Source organism: Oncorhynchus gorbuscha, linkage group LG07 (assembly GCF_021184085.1).
Source record: "Oncorhynchus gorbuscha isolate QuinsamMale2020 ecotype Even-year linkage group LG07, OgorEven_v1.0, whole genome shotgun sequence".
In the NCBI taxonomy this organism is placed as follows: Eukaryota; Metazoa; Chordata; class Actinopteri; order Salmoniformes; family Salmonidae; genus Oncorhynchus; species Oncorhynchus gorbuscha.
The window spans coordinates 15,467,241-15,489,736 of NC_060179.1; the positions used below are offsets into that span (position 1 = coordinate 15,467,241).

A 22,496-nucleotide genomic window follows, 5' to 3' on the forward strand; every position below is an offset into this window, starting at 1 on the left:
CACTTTTCAGCATCAGTGACGGAAGAGGTACCCATTTCTCATACTTGAGTAAAATGATTAGATACCGTAACAGAAAAATACTCAAGTAAAAGGGAAAGTCACCCAGTAAAATACTACTTGAGTAAAAGTATAAGGTTGTAAATATACTTAATTATAAATCATTTCATATTTCTTATTAAGCAAAGCAGATGGCACCATTTTCTTGTTTTTAAAATGTACGGATAGACAGGGGCACACTCCAACATAATTTACAAAAGTTGCATGCGTTTAGTGAGTCAGCCAGATCAGAGGCAAAAGGGATGACCAGGTATTATCTTTTAGAAATGCTGTGAAGTAAACGTCATAAAAATATATAAATAGTCAAGTACAGATACCCCCCAAAACGACCTAGTTGTACTTTAAAGTATATTTAGTACTTTACACCACTGCCAACACGCTCAATAAAACACTCAAGTAAAGCAGAAAAGCTTAACAGTATGAACATTTATTTCTGGATATAAATTACAAAGTGTTTGAAATAGCAGTGTCTACTCAGATTATAGTAAATACATTGTTTATCTGATTTTATATTTTAGAAATAGTCATCGTACAGGGTGTTTTTAATCCACAATATTCTATAATTTCATCCTACTGAGACTGAGGGCTGATTATAAATGCTGAGCTATGACAGACAAGCCCTGTCCCAAATAAAAACAGCAGGACTAATACATGTTGACCAGCAGAGGGAAACCGCTGTTTAAAGACTGAAGTTTGGCATAATATTGGCCCGTTTGCCAGACGCATACTATTCCTGGACTAAAAAAAAAACCACTTTGTGGAGATTCTCTATTGCTTTTTAGTCCAGAAGTAGATTTACCGTCTGGAAAACCAACTGGGCCTAAGTGTTCATGATATCGATAGTAATTTTTACATGTAAAAAATAGACAAAAGACACAGATGGGAGATGACAGAATACCTTATTACATCTAAGCTGCCTTAGTGATGTTAACAGTCCCTGTTTATACTCTACTGCACACATCTTATTCTGTCAAATGGAGCCACTGCCTGTGAGGGGGGTCTGCCTGGTATTTATACAGTACCACAAACCGCTCTGTGACTTGACTGGGGGAAAAGGCATGTTTGTATGCTACTGCATAAATACTGCACTGCAGGTTTGATTGAATAGAGTCGTGAGTGCAGACAAGAGGACGCTGGGTAGAGGAAAGGAGGGAGGGAAAGAAGAGGGAGATGTGGGATCAGAAAGAGTGACACAATCTCTCAAAGTATCATAAAGACTATGCTCTATTGAAAGGCAAATCACATCAACCCAACATCCCGACCACAATCACACAGAGTTAGCTGGTGGTGGATGGATCTCCATAAACACACATACAAAAAATGTCTGACAGACAGAACTGCAGAAGAACGTGCTTTAGCCCTTTTCATTGTTGTTCATTAAAAGAAGAACGAGAGAGATGAGCAGGTTCATATGCTGCAGCTGGCTCCGTCAGAAAGACAGACAGACAGACAGGACTAAGCCAGGGTAGGGCTTTACAAAGTAGGATCCATAAGTTAGCCAGATCACCTTTGACACTCAAAATATGATCAAGCAAAAATAGTTAATGTGTTACTGGGAGTTTTGAGCCTATTTCAAATTGATCTTTAATATTAACTCCTTTTCTGTATCAACTTATTTTGTTTTTTTGAATCAAAAGTTGTTTCTGGTTCATTTGTGGCCAACTCCGACCATCTAACACACCCTCCAGTCGTCTGCCACAGCAACACTCAGAGCAGATGGTTAACGTCAATAAATAAAGTGAAATCTTACATACAGTACTGCCAGAGAGACGGGGACCTTCACACTGCAGTCATCCCTGACCTCTGAACTGTTACATGGCTCTCTGTCAGCAGGACAGTGTTATTGCAGTGCAGTCATGACAATGCTAAATCATCACCATGATCATCTTTCTCACAATCCCAATAGTATGAGTGCATATTTTTTAAATATTTTGCTCATTCATGTATCTCACACACACACACACACACACACACACACACACACACACACACACACGCACACACGCTCCACAGACTAATGGTGCTTTCAAGAGAACTGGGAAGGTCAAATCATGACGTCAGTGACCTTCAGATCGGAAAATAAGACCTTTAAGATTATCCCAGAGTTTCCGACTTTCGAATTCCGAGTTAGAGGACCGTTCAAAACTATTTTTCCCCAGTCGGAGGTCGCTCCCCCCTGATTTCCCAGTTGTCTTGAACGCACGTCTTGAAGTCCTGTGTAGCTCAGTTGGTAGAGCATGGCGCTTGTAACGCCAGGGTAGTGGGATCGATCCCCGGGACCACCCATACGTAGAATGTATGCACACATGACTGTAAGTCGCTTTGGATAAAAGCGTCTGCTAAATGGCATATATTATTATATTTATTATTAAGTCAGAGGTAGGAGATTTCCGAGTTCCCAGTTGTCTTGAAAGCAGCATCAGAGAAAGGGTTACAGAGAGACTACATGACATCACATGAATATGACACAGCATGGTTGAGACATACAGACAGACATAGTTCAGACCAATGACGTGAATAAACCCTGGATTGCTGATGCTATCAATTAGCCAATAAAATTGACAAAATCACATGTATTTAAGTATTTCCTTGTAGTAGTGGGGACAGTAACATTAGTACTCTATAAAGTACTTACTGTAAGGAATATGTTATCAAACTTTTTTTTGTATTTTTAGTTCACATAATTAACATATATTATAATATACCAGTAAAAAACATGTAGACATTGAAACATTTATTTCTATAGCTTCCCACCCAAAATGGCTTCAATACAGCGCCCCACTGTCAGTCATCCAGGGTTTATACATTATTAGTTCAGTCAGACAGGGACTGTAGGCTGAAACGGAATCATAATAACAATATGAAACTGACCTCAGTCCAAAATAAACCAGCTGAATCATGAAAAATCTTCTCAATTTTTCCCTTTTTCTGAAAAGCTTATTTTGAAACAGATCAGCTTGAGTTGCCCACCACCACTGATCACTAGCAAAGCTCAATTTTCTGCCCGTGTGGACAGATTACTATGGCATGTCTGTGTCTAGTTGAAAAGCTTCTGTGTTAGAGAGTGTTAGTGTCACACCTGTAAACACCAATCCTCCACCTCCACACCTGGGGCCTGTAGGAGGAGTTGGTCTTAAAAGGGGGGCATTCCCAAACCTTAAAGGGGTGTGTCTGAACTGAACCAGACCTCAGCTGCAGCGCCGGACGTGCTCCAGGACGTACTCGGGGAAGTGCAGAGTGCAGACCTGCAGCCCATCCAGTTTGCAAGGCATCCTGGGATACTCGTCCTCCTTCCACTTGTTGTCATCGGGGTCAAAGGTCAGGATGGAGTCAGAGTAATGTCCGTTATAGCAGAGGCCCCCCAGTACCATGATCTGTCTGTCCAGCACCGCGACGCCATGCCCACTGCGCCCGATGGGCATCGACGCCAGGATGGTCCACTCGTCTGTCTCAGGGTCGTAAACCTCCGTGGATGGGCAGCCCTGCGACTCGAATGACGCCCGGAGGATCACACAGACCCCCCCCCGAACACGTACAGCTTCCCGTTATGGGAGATCATCTTGTGGAAGCAGCGAGCGTAATTCATCTTCGACTTGTTCTCCCAGCAGCTGGTGTGTGTGTTGGGGAGGAGGGGGGTGCGGGCTGAACGCGTCCTGTGTGTGTCCGTTGTTTCCACAGAGCCTGCTACACACAACCCTCCCCCTGCATCCCGTCCAGGGTCGAACACACACACCCCTCCCCCCGCGTCCCGCCCCGGGTCGAAAAGACACACCCCCCCCCCCTCATCCCGCCCCCGGGTCGAACACACACACCTGTTTGGAGGTGGATGAGGAGGTGATTCCTCCGGTGATGTAGAGTTTACCGTTTAGGACCGTGCCCTCGTGACCGTACTTGTTGACCGGGTACGGGTCCACAAACTCCCAGCGGTCCGCCGTGATGTCATAGCGTTCCGTGGAGTAAAATGTCTCATCCCGCGTCCGCCCAGCCACCGCGTAGATGAACTTACCGATGACCCCCACTGCAAACTCTGACCTTGAAGTGAAGACAAAAAATAAAACGTTTTTCCTCCCCTTTTCTTTACACCTAATAGATCTTGTAGAAACATGAAACCATGTCACAGCTGGGAAGTGACAAGTACAGACCTGGGCACAGACATGTCGGCCATGCGTAGCCAGGAGTTCTGGCGGGGGTCGTAGCGGTAGACTTTAGAGGAGGCGTGGAACTCCCCATCAGGCCCTAGCTCCTCCCCCCCCAGCAGGAAGGCAAAGTTGTTGACGATGGCCAAGCAGTCTGGTCGGAGAGGAACCTGGGGACCTTCCAACTCCCACCACACCTACGGACAGGTCATACACACATTACAAATATACATTATAGACACATTATAAACTGACATATATACATTAGACAGACATTAGGCACATTATCAACATATTATACACATTATAGACATTATAGACATAGCCACATTATAGACATAGACACAAGCAGTTTTCGAATACTCAGACTAACCGCACTATTTGTGACGTAAAATTAGTATGGATATAGTCAGTATGCTTATTGGTCATAGTATGGATATAGTTAGTATGCTTATTGGTCATAGTATGGATATAGTTAGTATGTTTAATGGTCATAGTATGGATATAGTCAGTATGTTTATTGGTCATAGTATGGATATAGTTAGTATGTTTATTGGTCATAGTATGGATATAGTCAGTATGTTTATTGGTCATAGTATGGATATAGTCAGTATGTTTATTGGTCATAGTATGGATATAGTCAGTATGTTTATTGGTCATAGTATGGATATAGTCAGTATGTTTATTGGTCATAGTATGGATATAGTTAGTATGTTTATTGGTCATAGTATGGATATAGTTAGTATGTTTATTGGTCATAGTATGGATATAGTTAGTATGTTTATTGGTCATAGTATGGATATAGTTAGTATGTTTATTGGTCATAGTATGGATATAGTTAGTATGTTTATTGGTCATAGTATGGATATAGTTAGTATGTTTATTGGTCATAGTATGGATATAGTTAGTATGTTTATTGGTCATAGTATGGATATAGTTAGTATGTTTATTGGTCATAGTATGGATATAGTCAGTATGTTTATTGGTCATAGTATGGATATAGTTAGTATGTTTATTGGTCATAGTATGGATATAGTCAGTATGTTTATTGGTCATAGTATGGATATAGTCAGTATGTTTATTGGTCATAGTATGGATATAGTCAGTATGTTTATTGGTCATAGTATGGATATAGTTAGTATGCGAAAAGTTCCCGGATGTCGTACTACATTCGCCAAAATATGCAGTATACAAACTGTGGACACTATTTCCGTGCTTTTAGGACCCATAATTAAATTCTTCAGAAAATGGGAAAGGCTTCACAACATTCAGATTTGAAGAAAATGTCTGAAAATATACAGCCGAAGTACGACGAGAGCGAATACAAATTCATTGCTTTAACTAATGACAATTGTTAAGAATTGAGCAATGTAAGAAAGTAAGGACTTTTCAAATATGTTACGTTATGCTGGATGACAATTTGTTAGCTATGCTAGCCTTACGGACCACATATCATTACAGCAGTTACTTGTATGTACCGGTACGTTAGCTAGCTACCTCGTTAGTTGGCTACTAATACACCAAACTTGGATATAAATTAACTACATGCTTTCTAGCATTTATTGACTTTATTATTCACGTCATTCTTATCTTAGCTAAGTGGTGTAATCGTTGTGCATTCTCAATGGACATTGTTAATGAAGTTGTAAGATGTCCATCTAGTAGTTTGTTAGACATGCTAACAAGCTAGAAAGAAGTTGCATAGCAACAGCATCAACTTCCAGTAGACAGGCGAAGAGCTAGTACACTCAACTGAAAAGACACGGTTTGTTTACAGTAAACTAAAATGAAATAGTATGTATTCATTAAGTATGTAGTATGTTAGTATGGGTATTACCACCCTGCATCCCACTGCTGGTTTGCTTCTGAAGCTAAGCAGGATTGGTTCTGGATGGGAGACCAGATGCTGCTGGAAGTGGTGTTGGAGGGCCAGTAGGAGGCACCTTTTCCTCTGGTCTAAAAAAAAGATCTCAATGCCCCAGGGCAGTGACACTTCAGTAGGAGCCTTGGTACTCCTCTGGTACCAACACAGAACCCTGCGGCTGTATCCTTGGGTCTGTGCGGCAGTAGGATCGTACCTTGGGTCTGTGCGGCAGTAGGATCGTACCTTGGGTCTGTGCGGCAGTAGGATCGTACCTTGGGTCTGTGCGGCAGTAGGATCGTACCTTGGGTCTGTGCGGCAGTAGGATCGTACCTTGGGTTTGTGCAGCAGTAGGATCTTGCTGTTGACCATGCTGTGTCCGATCATGCCCCTGAACACGGCAGTCTGCGGGCGGACCGAGCGGATGCGGTTGGACCGCGTCTCGACCAGTGGCTGCTCGTTGACGTCGTGGAAGTAGCTGAGAGCCTGGTCCACCTCCTGACGCAGCTGTCGAGAGTAACGATAGAACTCTGACGTCTTCACCTGAGGGAGAGGACGAATTAGTCAGAGGTGATGTCATAGAGGAAGGCAGAATGCTTCATCTTGCAACAGTATCAGTGTGTGTGTGTGTGTGTGTGATATATATATATATAACTCAGCAAAAAAAGAAACGTCCTCTCACTGTCAACTGCGTTTATTTTCTGCAAACTTAACATGTGTAAATATTTGTATGAACATAACAAGATTCAACAACTGAGACAAACTGAACAAGTTCCACAGACATGTGACTAACAGAACTGGAATAATGTGTCCCTGAACAAAGGGAGGGGGGTCAAAATCAAAAGTAACAGTCAGTATCTGGTGTGGCCACCAGCTGCATTAAGTACTGCAGTTCATCTCCTCCTCATGGACTGCACCAGATTTGCCAGTTCTTGCTGTGAGATGTTACCCCACTCTTCCACCAAGGCACCTGCAAGTTCCCGGACATTTCTGGGGAGGAATGGCCCTCACCCCCGATCCAACATGTCCCAGACGTGCTCAATGGGATTGAGATCCGGGCTCGTCGCTGGCCATGGCAGAACACTGACATTCCTGTCTTGCAGGAAATCTCACACAGAACGAGCAGTATGGCTGGTGGCATTGTATGCTGGAGGGTCATGTCAGGATGTGCCTGCAGGAAGGGTACCACATGAGGGTAGGAGGATGTCTTCCCTGTAATGCACAGCATTACGATTGAGCTTGTTGTCATTGCAAGCAGTCCGATGATGCGGTGACACACCGCCCCAGACCATGACGGACCCTCCACCTCCAAATCGATCCCGCGCCAGAGTCCAGGCCTCGGTGTAACGCTCATTCCTTCGACGATAAACGCAAATCCGACCATCACCAATGGTGAGACAAAAACGCAACTTGTCAGTGAAGAGCACTTTTTGCCAGTCCTGTCTGGTCCAGCGACGGGCCCATAGGCGATGTTGTTGCCGGTGAAGTCTGGCGAGGACCTAACTTACAACAGGCCTACAAGCCCTCAGTCCAGCCTCTCAGCCCATTACGGACAGTCTGAGCACTGATGGAGGGATTGTGCGTTCCTGGAGTAACTCGGGCAGTTATTGCCATCCTGTACCTGTCCCGCAGGTGTGATGTACGGATCCTGTGCAGGTGTTGTTACACGTGGTCTGCCACTGCGAGGACGATCAGCTGTCGGTCCTGTCTCCCTGTAGCGCTGTCTTATGCGTCTCACAGTACGGACATTGCAATTTATTGCCCTGGCCACATCTGCAGTCCTCATGCCGCCTTGCAGCATGCCTAAGGCATGTTCATGCAGATGAGCAGGGACCCTGGGCATCTTTCTTTTGGTGTTTTTCATAGTCAGTAGAAAGGCCTCTTTAGTGTCCTAAGTTTTCATAACTGTGACCGTAATTGCCTACCGTCTGTAAGCTAATAGTGTCTTAATGACCGTTCCACAGGTGCATGTTCATTAATTGTTTATGGTTCATTGAACAAGCATGGGAAACTGTGTTAAAAACCTTTACAATGAACATCTGTGAAGTTATTTGGATTTTACGAATTATCTTTGAAAGACTGTCCTGAAAAAGGGACGTGTGTGTGTGTAATATACACACACACACACACACACACACACACACACACACACACACACACACACACACACACACACACACACACACACACACACACACACACACACACACACACACGTGTGTGTGTGGGCTTGCCACGATACCAACATTTTACCAATGATACAATGGCAGGCCAAGTATCGTGATACCACGGTGGAAGAAAATCACTGACCCATCATGCTGTTCGTCCCGGCCCCCGGACGCTTGTTCCTGTTGTCTAAACCTTCTCCAAAAACCTGTCACTGAAATTCACACTCCTACTCAATACAACACATTCAATTTAACTTCACACGGTTCAGTGTATAATACTGTATAGATTGACTGATTTGCTCATATTTACCTGTGATTTGGAGGAATGGGAGGAAGGAGTATACATCAGTGGTGAAGGGAGGATGGATCATAATAATGGCTGGAACGTCACAAATGGAATTGTATCAAACACATAAGCCATGTGTTTGATACCATTCCACTCCAGCCATTACCACGAGCCCGTCCTCCCCAGTGAAGGTGCCACCAACCTCCTGTGATATATATGCATAATGATCTGCATGCCTCTCAGAACGATCTTCGTGAAGTTAACGGGTCACTCAACAAAGACTGCTCTCTGTGTCACGGAGGCGCTCCACTCCGCCAAAGCTGACTCTCTCGCCTCTGTTCTCATCCTCCTAGATCTAGCTGCTGCCTTCAACACCGTGAACCACCCGATCCTCCTCTCCACCCTCAGGGCTGGGCGTCTCAGGCTCTGCACACTCTTGTATTGCATCCTACCTGGCAGGCCGCTCCACCCAGGTGACGTGGAGAGGATCTGTGTCTGCACCATGTACTCTCATTACTGGTGTCCCCCAGGGCTCGGTTCTAGGTCCTCTCCTTTTCTCTCTATACACCAAGTCACTAGGCTCTAGAGGTCAACCGATTATGATTTTTCAACGCCGATACCGATTATTGGAGGACCCCCAAAAAAAGCCGCTACCGATTAATCGGACGATTTTTAAATGTATTTATTTGTAATGACAATTACAACAATACTGAATGAACACTTATTTTAACTTAATATAATACATCGATAAAATTCTAATTAGCCTCAAATAAATAATGAAACATGTTCAATTTGGTTTAAATAATGCAAAATCAAAGTGTTGGAGAAGTAAAATGGCAATATGTGCCATGTAAAAATGTTTGAGTTCCTTGCTCAGAACATGAGAACATATGAAAGTTGGTGGTTCCTTTTAACATGAGACTTCAATATTCCAAGGTAAGAGGTTTTAAGTTGTAGTTAATATAGTATTTATAGGACCATTTCTCTCTATACCATTTGTATTTCATATACCTTTGACTATTGGATGTTCTTATAGCCACTATAGTATTGCCAGTGTAACAGTATAGCTTCCGTCCCTCTCCTCACCCCTACCTGGGCTCGAACCAGGAACAACAGCCACACTCGAAGCAGCGTTACCCATCGCTCCACAAAAGCCGCGGCCCTTGCAGAGCAAGGGAACAACTACTCCAAGTCTCAGAGTGTGTGATGTTTGAAACGCTATTAGCGCGCACCCCGCTAACTAGCTAGCCATTTGACATCGGTTACACCAGCCATTAGGCTGATAGGCTTGAAGTCATAAACAGCGCTGTGCTTGCGAAGAGCTGCTGGCAAAACGCACTAAAGTGCTGTTTGAATGAATGCTTACGAGCCTGCTGCTGCCTACCATCGCTCAGTCAGACTGCTCTATCAAATCATAGAGTTAATTATAACATAACACACAGAAATACAAGCCTTAGGTCATGAATATGGTCGAATCCGGAAACTATAATTTTGAAAAAACTAAACGTTTATTCTTTCAGTGAAATACGGAACCGTTCGGTATTTTATCTAACGGGTGGCATCCCTAAGTCTAAATATTCTTGTTACATTGCACAACCTTTAATGTTATATCATAATTACGTAAAATTCTGGTAAATTATTACGCAATGAGCCAGGCTGCCCAAACTGTTGCATATACCCTGACTCTGCGTGCAATGAACGCAAGAGAAGTGACAATTTCACCTGGTTAATATAGCCTGCTAACCTGGATTTCTTTTAGCTAAATATGCAGGATTAAAAATATATACTTCTGTGTATTGATTTTAAGAAAGGCATTGGTGTTTATGGTTAGGTACAGTCGTCCAACGATTGTGCTTTTTTTGCAAATGCGCTTTTGTTAAATCATCCCCCAGCGTTGCATCGATTATATGCAACGCAGGACACGCTAGATAAACTAGTAATATCATCAACCATGTATAGTTAGCTAGTGATTATGTTTGATTGATTGTTTTTTATAAGATCATTTTAATGCTAGCTAGCAACTTACCTTGGCTTATTGCATTCGCGTAACAGACAGGTTCCTCGTGGAGTGTAATGTAAATCAGGTGGTTAGAGCGTTGGACTAGTTAACTGTAAGGTTGCAAGATTGGATCCCCCCGAGCTGATAAGGAGAAAATCTGTCTTTCTGCCCCTGAACAAGGCAGTTAACCCACCGTTCCTAGGGCGTCATTGAAAACAAGAATGTGTTCTTAACTGACTTGCCTAGTTAAATAAAGGTATACATTTTTTTTTTTTTTAAGGCAAAATCGTCGCCTGAAAATACCGATTTCCGATTGTTGTGAAAACTTGAAATCGGCCCTAATTAAATCGGACATTCCGATTAATCGGTCGACCTCTACTAGGCTCGGTCATATCCTTACATGGTCTCTATCATTGCTATGCGGATGACACTCAACTACTTCCGCCGCCTTCTGACACCCAGGTGGCAACATGCATCTCTGCGTGCCAGGCAGACATCTCAGCTTGACTGTTGGCCCACCACCTCAAGACAGAACTGCTCTTCCTCCCGGGGGAAGGTTTGCCCGCTCAAAGACCTCTCCATCATGGTTGACAACTCCAGTGTCCCCCTCCCAGAGTGCAATGAGACTTGGCGTGACCCTGGACAACTCCCTGTCGTTCTGTGCAAACATCAAAGCAGTGACTCGCTCCTGCAGGTTCATGCTTTACAACATCTGTAGAGTACGACCCTACCTCACACAGGAAGCGGTGCAGGTCCTAATCCAGGCACTTGTCATCTCCCGTCTGGACTACTGCAACTCTGTGTAGGCTGGGCTCCCCGCTTGTGCCATCAAATCCCTGCAACTTATCCAGAACGCAAGTTCTCTCATGTCAGCCTGCTCCTCCTCACACTCCACTGACTTCCAGTTGAAGCTCGCATCCACAACAAGACCATGGTGCTTACCTACGGAACAGCAAGGGAACCTGCCCCCCCCCCATCAGGCTATGCTCAAACCCTACACCCCAACCCGAGTACTCCGTTCTGTCACCTCTGGTCTCTTAGCCCTCCCACCCCTACGGGAGGGCAGCTCCTGCTCCGCCCTGTCCAAGTTCTTCTCTCTCCTGGCACCCCAATGGTGGAACCAGCTTCCCCCTGAAGTTAGGACAGCAGAGTCCCTGCCCATCTTCCAAAAACATCTGAAAGACTACCTCTTCAAACATGATAATGACAAAAATACACCCCCCCCTCCAGCTCTTACTCCACTGAGTTATTGAGGAACATTTTACTTTCTATGACTGTGATATGTGGTTGTCCCTCCTAGCTATCTTAAGAGCTTCTGCTAAATGACCAACATTTAAAAATGTAAATACAATTGTGTCAGTAAGGGAAAATTAAACCTTCTTTAGTTAAGACACACACTCTCCCTCCCTTCCTCACACACTCTGTCTCCACCTCTCTCTCAGTCTCCCTCACGCTCATAAACACCCCCCTTATCTCCCTCACAACCCCCTTATCTCCCTCACAAACACCCCCTTATCTCCCTCACAAACACCCCCCTTATCTCCCTCACAAACACCCCCCTTATCTCCCTCACAAACACCCCCCTTATCTCCCTCACAAACACCCCCCTATCTCCCTCACAAACACCCCCTATCTCCCTCACAAACACCCCCCCCTTATCTCCCTCACAAACACCCCCCTTATCTCCCTCACAAACACCCCCTCTTATCTCCCTCACAAACACCCCTCTTATCTCCCTCACAAACACCCCCTCTTATCTCCCTCACAAACACCCCCTATCTCCTAAACACACACCCCCTATCTCCTAAACACACACCCCTCTGTCTCTCCCTCCCACAAACACACACTTCTCCCAACTTTTTAAACATTTGGCACCAAACAGAATTGAAGGAGCACAAGAAATAAATAGATTTGATATAGTTCAAGCTTCCATTAGGACAATATGAATCCTACCTTTTGAAGCACAACTCATGAGTAGCAAACCCCTTTCCTTTCTTCCTGTATCAGATGTGCCTAAACCTACTGTCTAGTTACCAGTTGTTTGTTATCAAACCAATAATTAGTCAACCCGGATTAGTTTAAAATGGCCTGTAACATTTGTGAAATAATATAAAATGTGTGTGAATTCTGATACAAAGAAAGAAAGGCATCTCCTGTAATATGGCTCATATGTTTTTAACCGTTTCGAAACAAGCTGTTTTCTTTGCTGTACAGCATGCCTGTCGCCAAGCAGTGCTCCATTTCCCCTCTCTGACACGCAGAGGCTGAATCACAGTGAGCTTTCAAAGTCTATTCAGACTGGTCTGTGCTCTTGGTTAGAACAGGCAATTAAATGATACAATGTGTCAACACTGCTCGCTTTGCACGCTGCTCCAAAATAACAAATGTACAGCAGAAGAGTCAGAGTCTGGGTCTGCATCTCCGCTCGCCATCACGGCTAAATTATATTTTTCAAAACTGACAGCTGAATAGATGAGCTTGAAGAGCGGACGGAGAGAAGCAGGCGAGTGAGGGCAGGTAGGGGATGTGAAGAGCGGACGGAGAGAAGCAGGCGAGTGAGGGCAGGTAGGGGATGTGAAGAGCGGACGGAGAGAAGCAGGTGAGTGAGGGCTGGTAGGGGATGTGAAGAGTGGACGGAGAGAAGCAGGCGAGTGAGGGCAGGTAGGGGATGTGAAGAGCGGACGGAGAGAAGCAGGCGAGTGAGGGCTGGTAGGGGATGTGAAGAGCGGACGGAGAGAAGCAGGCGAGTGAGGGCAGGTAGGGGATGTGAAGAGCGGACGGAGAGAAGCAGGCGAGTGAGGGCTGGTAGGGGATGTGAAGAGCGGACGGAGAGAAGCAGGCGAGTGAGGGCAGGTAGGGGACGTGAAGAGTGGACGGAGAGAAGCAGGCGAGTGAGGGCTGGTAGGGGATGTGAAGAGCGGACGGAGAGAAGCAGGCGAGTGAGGGCTGGTAGGGGATGTGAAGAGCGGACGGAGAGAAGCAGGCGAGTGAGGGCTGGTAGGGGATGTGAAGAGCGGACGGAGAGAAGCAGGTGAGTGAGGGCTGGTAGGGGATGTGAAGAGCGGACGGAGAGAAGCAGGCGAGTGAGGGCTGGTAGGGGACGTGAAGAACGGACGGAGAGAAGCAGGCGAGTGAGGGCAGGTAGGGGATGTGAAGAGCGGACGGAGAGAAGCAGGTGGGTGAGGGCTGGTAGGGGATGGGGCTGGTTCATTACAGCTGCCACACGTGATATACACATGAAAGTGAAGTGGATATCATTGGACCTGTGCATACCAGAGAATAGTCAATGTTGCTTCAATTCAACTGACTTTATAAACATATTATAACAGGCGCCAGCAGGTTCTTTAGATCGGTAGGGCTGAAAAACTTGGTAGTATCATCTGAAACATTACTACGGTACTCTAAAATGTTGGTTTCATAAGCATCAGTACCGTGATACTACCGTAGTACCGTGTAACACTATTTGTGTGCGTCCTACCTTCTCGAAGACGTTAGCGGCGGTCATGAGGCAGAAGCGTAGAGACTGGACGACAGTGTCTGTGTGCCTCCAGCGGCGGCGGTCGTGTCGGAGCCAGGCCTGGACAGACTCATACAGCTCTATCTCTGGGAACCGACTCAGGGCATCACTGTCCAGGTACGCCTGACACACACACAATAATATATCACCTGTTTTAAAGAGCTCAAAACATCACTGTTCAGGTACACACACACACACACACACACACACACACACACACACACACACACACACACACACACACACACACACACACACACACACACACACACACAGAGTTAACTAGGGGGTGCCAGTCAGTTCATCCACCACACCTGCAGTCTCTCCAGGCTGAGGTAGAGCAGGAAGTCAGGTTTGCTCATCAGAGGAACAAAGTTCTCCAGCAGGAAGTTGTCAAGCTGCTCCTGCACGCCCTCCACCCCCACGCTGAAGTCCTCCAGAAGTCTCATCACCTCGGCACAGTTCTCCAGACAGATCTTAGACAGCAGGAAGGAACAGCAGAACTCTACCACCTCCGTCAGCTGGACATACATGGCAGCCTAGAGGGTGAGGAGACAGTGACGGATCTTAGTCAGCTGGACGTACATGGCAGCCTAGAGGGTGAGGAGACAGTGACGGATCTTAGTCAGCTGGACGTACATGGCAGCCTAGAGGGTGAGAAGACAGTGACAGATCTTGGTCAGCTGGACGTACATGGCAGCCTAGAGGGTGAGGAGACAGTGACAGATCTTAGTCAGCTGGACGTACATGGCAGCCTAGAGGGTGAGGAGACAGTGACAGATCTTAGTCAGCTGGACGTACATGGCAGCCTAGAGGGTGAGGAGACAGTGACAGATCTTAGTCAGCTGGACGTACATGGCAGCCTAGAGGGTGAGGAGACAGTGACAGATCTTAGTCAGCTGGGGCCAGTTGCACCAGTTGGTCATAAGCAGTGGTGGAAAAAGTACCCAATTTTCATACTTGAGTAAAGATACCTGACTCAAGTTAAAGTCATCCAGTAAATGACTACTTGAGTAAAAGTTAAGTATATTTAAAACCAAATACCTTTTAAGTATCAAAAGTAAATGTAATTGCTAAAATACACTTAAGTATCAAAATTAAAAGTATAAATAATTTCAAATTCTTATATTAAGCACAAACGGCATAATTTACAAGTTTTTTTATGGAGAGCCAGGGGCACACTCCAACACTCAGACATCATTTACAAATGAAGCATGTGTGATTAGTGAGTCTGCCAGATCAGAGGCAGTAGGGATGACCAGGAACGTTCTCCTGATAAGTGTGTGAATTAGACCATTTTCCTGTCCTGTAAGTATTCAAAATATACTTTGGAATGTCAGGGAAAATGTATGGAGTAAAATGTACATTATTTTCTTTAGGACTGTAATAAAGTAAAAGTTGTCAAAATTATAAATATTAAAGTAAAGATATCCCAAAAACCATTTAAGTAGTACTTGAAAGTATTTTTACTTAAGTACTTTACACCACTGGTCGTAACTCTACGCCCGGCGTAAAATGCGTTCTACACTGGACCTAAACATTATACCTGTTTACTTTCTGACGGGCCACTCCCAGGTGGTGAGGATAGGCAACAACAGGGTAGGCAACAACACACGCTTATCCTCAACACAGGGACTCCTCAGGGCTGCGTGCTTACTCCCATCCTGTACTCCCTGTTCACCCACGACTGCATGGCCGTGCACGACTCCAACACAATCATTAAGTTTGTCGACGATGCAACGATGGTAGGCCTGATCACAGATGACAATGAGACAGCCTATAGGAAGGTGGTCAGAGACCTGGCATTATGGTGCCAGGACAACAACCTCTTCCTCAACGTCAGCAAGACAAACTGTGAACTAGAGGAAACGGAGGTCCTTTCACATCGATGGGGCTGTAGTGGAGTGGATCGAGAGCTTCAACTTCCTGTGTCCACATCACTAAGGAACTATCACGGTCCAAACACACCAACACAGTCGTGAAGAAGGCACCCCAATGCCTCTTCCCCCTCAGGAGGCCAAAAATATTTGACATGGGCCCTCACACTCACTACACTGACACTCCAACACACACACACATAATGACGCCACACACTCACACACTCTTCACATACGCTGCTGCTACACTTTATTGTCTATCCTGATTACCTAGTCACTTTTACCCCACTTGCATGTCCATACTGTATTACCTCAACTACCACGTATCCCTCCCTGCACATTGACTCGGTACCGGTACTCTTTGTATATAGCCTCATTATTGTTATGTTGTGTTACCATTTCCTTTTTTATTTGGCAAATGTTTCTTACTTTTAAAACACTGGAATGTTGGGAAAGCGCTCATAAGTAAGCATTTCACGGTCTACACCTGTTGTATTCGGCACAAGTAACTTTCTCAGCCATTTTGTCTGGCTGATTTTCTGGGAACCCCATTTGTTTTGCAAGAAATTCTGGCAACCCCACCCCAAATTGTATGACAACCTTAAAAATCGTCCAATTTAGATGTCCAAATCAGTAAACAACCTTCAAAACGCTTACATTTTCATTCCTCTATAAAAAAGAAAACCAATAAATACATTTACTAAATTCTTTTAATATTTTTAAAAAGTTTGTATATTGTCTCATAAAATAAAATGTACTCTTAATGTAACCTCTAACAGTCTATTAGCTAGAAAAGTCACTTTAGACACAATAGCAGCTGTTTAACTGGTTAAACAAAGGTTAGCCATGTGCTGGAAAAAATATAGGTCCAAGAAGTTGCCGCGACTTACTAGCAGGTTCTTTTTCAATGTCACATACTCCAGTGAGTAATTAGCTCCAATGAGTAATAAGCTCAATATTAGGAGTTGAGAAATAAAGTTGATGTCATTAGAAGATATTCTTATTTTCTACTGTATGTACATAATTCATAATGTATTTATTCTCTTCTTGTTTGCGATATTCATAAAAACAGTGGGGGAATAAAATCACTTTTAAAAATATATTTTTGCGTACCCCCTACAGTACCTCCACGGACACCTAGGGGGCCCCAGTCCCCAGGTTGAATACCCCTGGCTCAGAGGGTTAAAGGTCTGTGTGTTACCTGTAGTATCTCCTGCACAGTGACCATGCTGAGCTCCAGTGAACCGTAGTACATGAACCTCAGGACGTGGCCGAAGCCGGCAGCCGTTAACCCCTTCATGTGGATCTTGTCCTGATCTCTCTCTCTCATGTCTGCTGTGAACATGACACGGAAGTAGTCACTCTGGGTCGCCAGCAGGGCCTTGTGTGCCTGGAGGAGGGGATAACATTCAATTACATGTTAGTGAAAGTGTGCGTGTGTGTGTGTGCGTATGTATATGTATGTGTGTGTATGAGTGTGTTGCTAACATGGAAGTGGTGTTCCTCTATCAGCAGCGTGACGTCCAATAGGAGCCTCTCCTCGTACAGCGCCCGGAACCCTGAGGACACGCTTCCATCATGAACCTGGGACAGGTACACCTCCACCTCCCCCCCCGACATCACACACCTGGAGGAGGAGATATGAGCTTAATAACACTTACCTCCAGTAAGGAGAGGGATCAATAACACACTGGTAGTATGACAGTACTAATGCTTTACCGTTCAACCACAGACCGATGAAAGAGTAGAAAACTATGTCACTCAAAAGGGATCCGTCACACTACAGACCAAACACAATGGTGTTTTTCTCTCTAACACGTGCGACGTAAGACGGTCTCTGGAATAACGTCAAGAACATTCAACACTCACACTTCAGCAGTTCAGCTCTCGCACACACAGGCACTGAATTTACACACCCACACAGAAATGGGTGCTGCGTGCGTACACACGCGCGTGCTTACGCTTCAAACACCCCGACAGCGTCTGAGCTAAATAGTACGCAACATCGGTATATGTGTGCAACAACATTTCAACATTCACCTTCTGCTACCATTTGTGTCAAGCCGTCTACGCATAGAGTTTGATGCATATGTTGAACAGTATGCACCACACTGAACGCACTGCAACTGCCTCTGCAACACAATGCTGCAAGGCAAATGCAGTGTTTCATTGGAAATTAATGTAATTCTGGTGTACCAAAATGCAATGACTGTCGGTGTGTTCGAAGCGTCACACACTAGCAGCAAACCCATCCACAAACAATCAGATACAAATGCATGCACAAACACACTATTCACTCCCACACACACACACACACACACTGCACACTCACCTCTGATTGGCCACGGGCATGTCAGAGGGGGTATTCCGAGCCAATCAGAGGACAGTGGCCCTTGTGTCCGGGGAGAAACTAACAACGCCCTTCTCTGAATCACCTGGACGACAAACCCAAAATTAAATTGTTCATCAAAACTGTATGTTGAAAATCAATACAAAAGATTATTCAAACCAAGCCGTGGCCTAGACCTAAAGCTACTGAGAATGTTTGGTCAGATGTGTGAATATAACTTTTTCCTGAAAGAGGAGAACGCGTACTGAGACTCCAAGGACCCCATTCCTATACTAAAATTATATTTCTTCCATTCTTTCCTCCTGTCCGGATAAAAAGGCTGCTAGAAGGCCAGCATCCCTGACTCTTCACTGTTGACGTTGAGACTGGTGTTTTGCGGGTACTATTTAATGAAGCTACCAGTTGAGGACTTGTTTGGCGTCTGTTTCTCAAACTAAACACTCTAATGTACTTGTCCTTTTGCTAAGTTGTGCACCGGGGCCTCCCACTCCTCTTTCTATTCTGGCCAGTTTGCGCCATTCTGTGAAGGGAGTAATACACAGCGTTGTAGAGAGATCTTCAGTTTCTTGGCAATTTCTCACATGGAATAGCCTTAATTTCTCAGAAGAAAGACTTTTGTTTCTGGCCATTTTAAGCCTGTATAATCGAACCCACAAATGCTGATGCTCCAGATACTCAACTAGTCTAAAGGCCAGTTTTATTGCTTCTTTAAATCAGGACAACAGTCTTCAGTTGTGCTTACATAATTGATAAAAGGGTTTGATCAATTAGCATTTTAAAATTATAAACTTCCATTAGCTCACACAACGTGCCACTGGACCACAGGAATGATGGTTGCTGATAATGGTCCTCTGTACGCCTATGTAGGTATTCCGTTTCCAGCTGCAATAGTCATTTACAACATTAACAATGTCTACGCTGTATTTATGAACAATTTCATGTTATTTTAATGGACAAAAATATGTGCTTGTCTTTCAAAAACAAGGACATTTCTAAGTGACCCCAATCTTTTGAATGGTAGTGTACATTATGGGAAACATTCCTCATTCAGTCATAATTAGCAGTAGAATAATGGATTGGCATGTATTTGCCATCGTCAACTTTTAGAAGATCAGTAGGAAAGTTAAGCTAATCATTTAAACCACCAACATTTATTCACATTCACTGAACATTTAGTATTTAAAACTCAAACATTCATTTTCCAGATGCTTTTTATATAATCCTGCAGACCATTTATCATTCTCCTCCATACTTTATATTCCAATGCATCCAACATTAGGCTTGCCCACCATGGTATTGGACAGATGGTGAAATTAGAAAACTAAACCTAGGGGCTCCCGAGTGGCACAGCGGTCTAAGGCACTGCATCGCATTGCTAGAGGCGTCAATACAGACCCGGGTTCGATCCCTGGCTATATCACAACCGGCCATGATCAGGAGTCTCATTGGCCCAGCGTCATCCGGGTTAGGGGAGGGTTTGGCTGGAGTGGATTTACTTTGCTCATCGCGCTCCAGCGACCCCTTATGGCAGACCGGGTGCCTGCAGGCTGACCTCTGTTGTCAGTTGAACGGTGTTTCCTCCGATATATTGGTGCTTCTGGGTTAAGCGGGCGGGTGTTAAGAAGCGCGGTTTGGCGGGTCATGTTTCAGATGAAGCAATTGAGAACAAGAGAACATTGAAATTGGGCATAATATATATATATATATATATATATATATGTGTAAATAAAATAATTAAACCCTGGTTATCTTATTGCAGCGCACATTGTATACATTTTGCCCAGCTGTTTTTAGAGAAGATTGTATTACAAGGTATGCGATATGTGTAGGCTGCGTTTATATCCTAGATAGAAGCAGGTCATTGGCTGCCTTCATCATGAGGGGAATGTACGGGAGTTCTGATTTGTTCTAAGCTTAGCAGTTCGGCAAATTTGCCTGAGCAGACAGTGTGAAAATATACTTTGTATTTAGGAACATATACACAAATAATCAGCTCCTCCCTCGTTTTTCAGCCCACCACCTAAAGTCATCGATCACATGACACCATTCAATCCTACATGAAGACTCAATAACAGAGTTTCTAAACCCAGAGCTTAAACATTGGGAGACTTCCAGGAACGCTTGCGAAACAGACCAGGTCGGGGTTTGAGAAGTCAATGAGAGAAGTGAAAAATTATTCCTTAGTTCACTTTTTCAAAATCTGAAGGCACAACCTAGATTCGAGCCAACGTCTTAAGTATTACTCCAACCGTTTTCATTTTTTGTCAAAAACAACTTTTTATGGAAGGAGTGGCTTTGATTTGACGCCCTGCACATGCGTAGTTCAGAGCGAACGACTGTTTATATGCATGAGCTTAGCTAGCCACGCCTACACGTGTGATCAGGGATTTTTATTGGAGAAGCAGTTTCTGATAGCGCACTGTCTTTGATAGCACATTGAAGCCACATTAAATCAGTTAAGACGGTGTCTCGTGGAGACTTAACATTCGCAGTTTGAGCTACTCCAGGAAGTGACGTTGCAGGCTAGCTCAGTACTGCCCTCTCTCATTGAGAAACTCCAGTTGAGGGCCGACAGGGGTACTGTTTTTTTATTTAACTAGGCAAGTCAGTTAAGAACAAATTCTTATTTACAATGATGGCCTACTATTAGCAACTCAATTATCTTTAACTTTTTCTGAGTGCGATTTTTTTTTAAATATATGTTTCAGAACATGTATTAGAAGCAATTATTGGTACCATGATTATCTTCTAAACTTTTTTTTTTTTACAAGATGATTGCCATTTTTCCATTCACTAAAATTGAGGGTTCCTGTTTTTTGCTAACAATGCATGCAGTATCGCAGTCGGAACTTCCGTGGCTTTAATGAAAGGGGACATTCGTTTTCCCCTGGAATGGATGTTATGGTTGTCATGGAGATGGTACCTTTTGGGGGCCTCGAGGCCAGTCTCGAGTTTAGCTGACAGCATGCTGAGGGGACGCTCACATTTCCTTTGTTTATGTTTGCCCTGATCTAAAGACAGACACACAGAGAGAGACACAGAGAGAGAGAGAAAAAATGATTTTCTTCAAACCTAGTTAGAAATAAAAAAAATTATATGAATTAAATCATGATTGTAATTTTGCTAGTGCATTTAATTGGCTCAAAAACACGTCTATAGACTCACCATGTAATCTTTGATCTAATCGTGTCGGCTAGCAAACTAACGTTAGCTAAACCAGTCATTTATTTTGTCAACTCTTGAGTTTAACCAGTGAGCTCGCGCAGTCGAGGGAATCACAGCTTGATTATTTTCCACGCAAGGCCATGACAGGAGTGTCAAATTGATAGTCAATGTAGCTATCCAACTTGCTAACGGCAATACACACTGAATTGCAATCTAAACTCTTCAAAATATAACGGTCACGAATAACAGTGACTGGTAGCTCACGACATCCCGTGAATTACCTAGCAGCTCGTTTAGCAGACTAAAATGTCTCTCACCTCGGCGCTGCGAGTCCCCACAACCCCTCTTCGACCAGACAGACTGGCTCCTTCTGACATGGGCTGCGGGTTTATAGCCGAGATCAAGAAAAAGGACAATAAAAAACCATCGCCGAAGATTCCTTATCGTCCATTTAGAATCCCCCTGCGGCTTCAATTTTTCGTTCTTTTAACTGGATATCAAAATACTGTTTGTCCATGAAGTCCATAGCCATTGCAGACGCCATATTATTCTCTGCACTGACGTAATTTCCTGAGGTATAGCCCATTCGAACGGAACTGTAGTGGCGTCGTTGTGCATTGAAGTGAGCCTGTCAATCAAAATCACCAAGCAGGTGTACTATACTGAGCCAACCTGGGATTATAGACCTGCAGTGCAGAATAATTGAGGAGCGATTATAGAGCTGCAGTACAGAATAATTAAGGCGTCTCTTCCTCATACTGACCTTGTAATGAACTATTCTCTCTCTCACTCTCTCGCTCTCTTTTTGTGTTGACCCTTGTATTTTATTTGTATTTCTTTCTATGCACACTCACTTGTCCTTACACACTAACACACAGTGACACTCCAACACACACACACAAACACTCACTATATAATTTGCTCATGCACACATAATATGCATATACATTTATACTGACTCTACACAAACGCACACCCACTCACATACAATCATCTTATACGCTGCTGCTACTTTGTTATCATATATCCTGATGCCCTAGTCACCTTACATATCTACCTCTAACACTCCAGTATCCCTGC

General features: G+C 44.3%; 1 pseudogene across 1 annotated transcript; it reads right to left on the reverse strand.

Annotated features, from left to right (window-relative positions):
- Positions 1-463: 463 nt before the first annotated feature.
- On the reverse strand, positions 464-21,994 carry LOC124039526 (annotated as a pseudogene). Its single transcript, XR_006839599.1, has 10 exons — positions 21,417-21,994; positions 21,175-21,262; positions 17,390-17,528; positions 17,103-17,291; positions 14,339-14,563; positions 13,986-14,147; positions 6,388-6,597; positions 4,200-4,390; positions 3,830-4,089; positions 464-3,738 (listed from the first exon to the last, which is right to left on the reverse strand). The product of XR_006839599.1 is annotated as a kelch-like protein 15 (transcript).
- Positions 21,995-22,496: the final 502 nt, after the last annotated feature.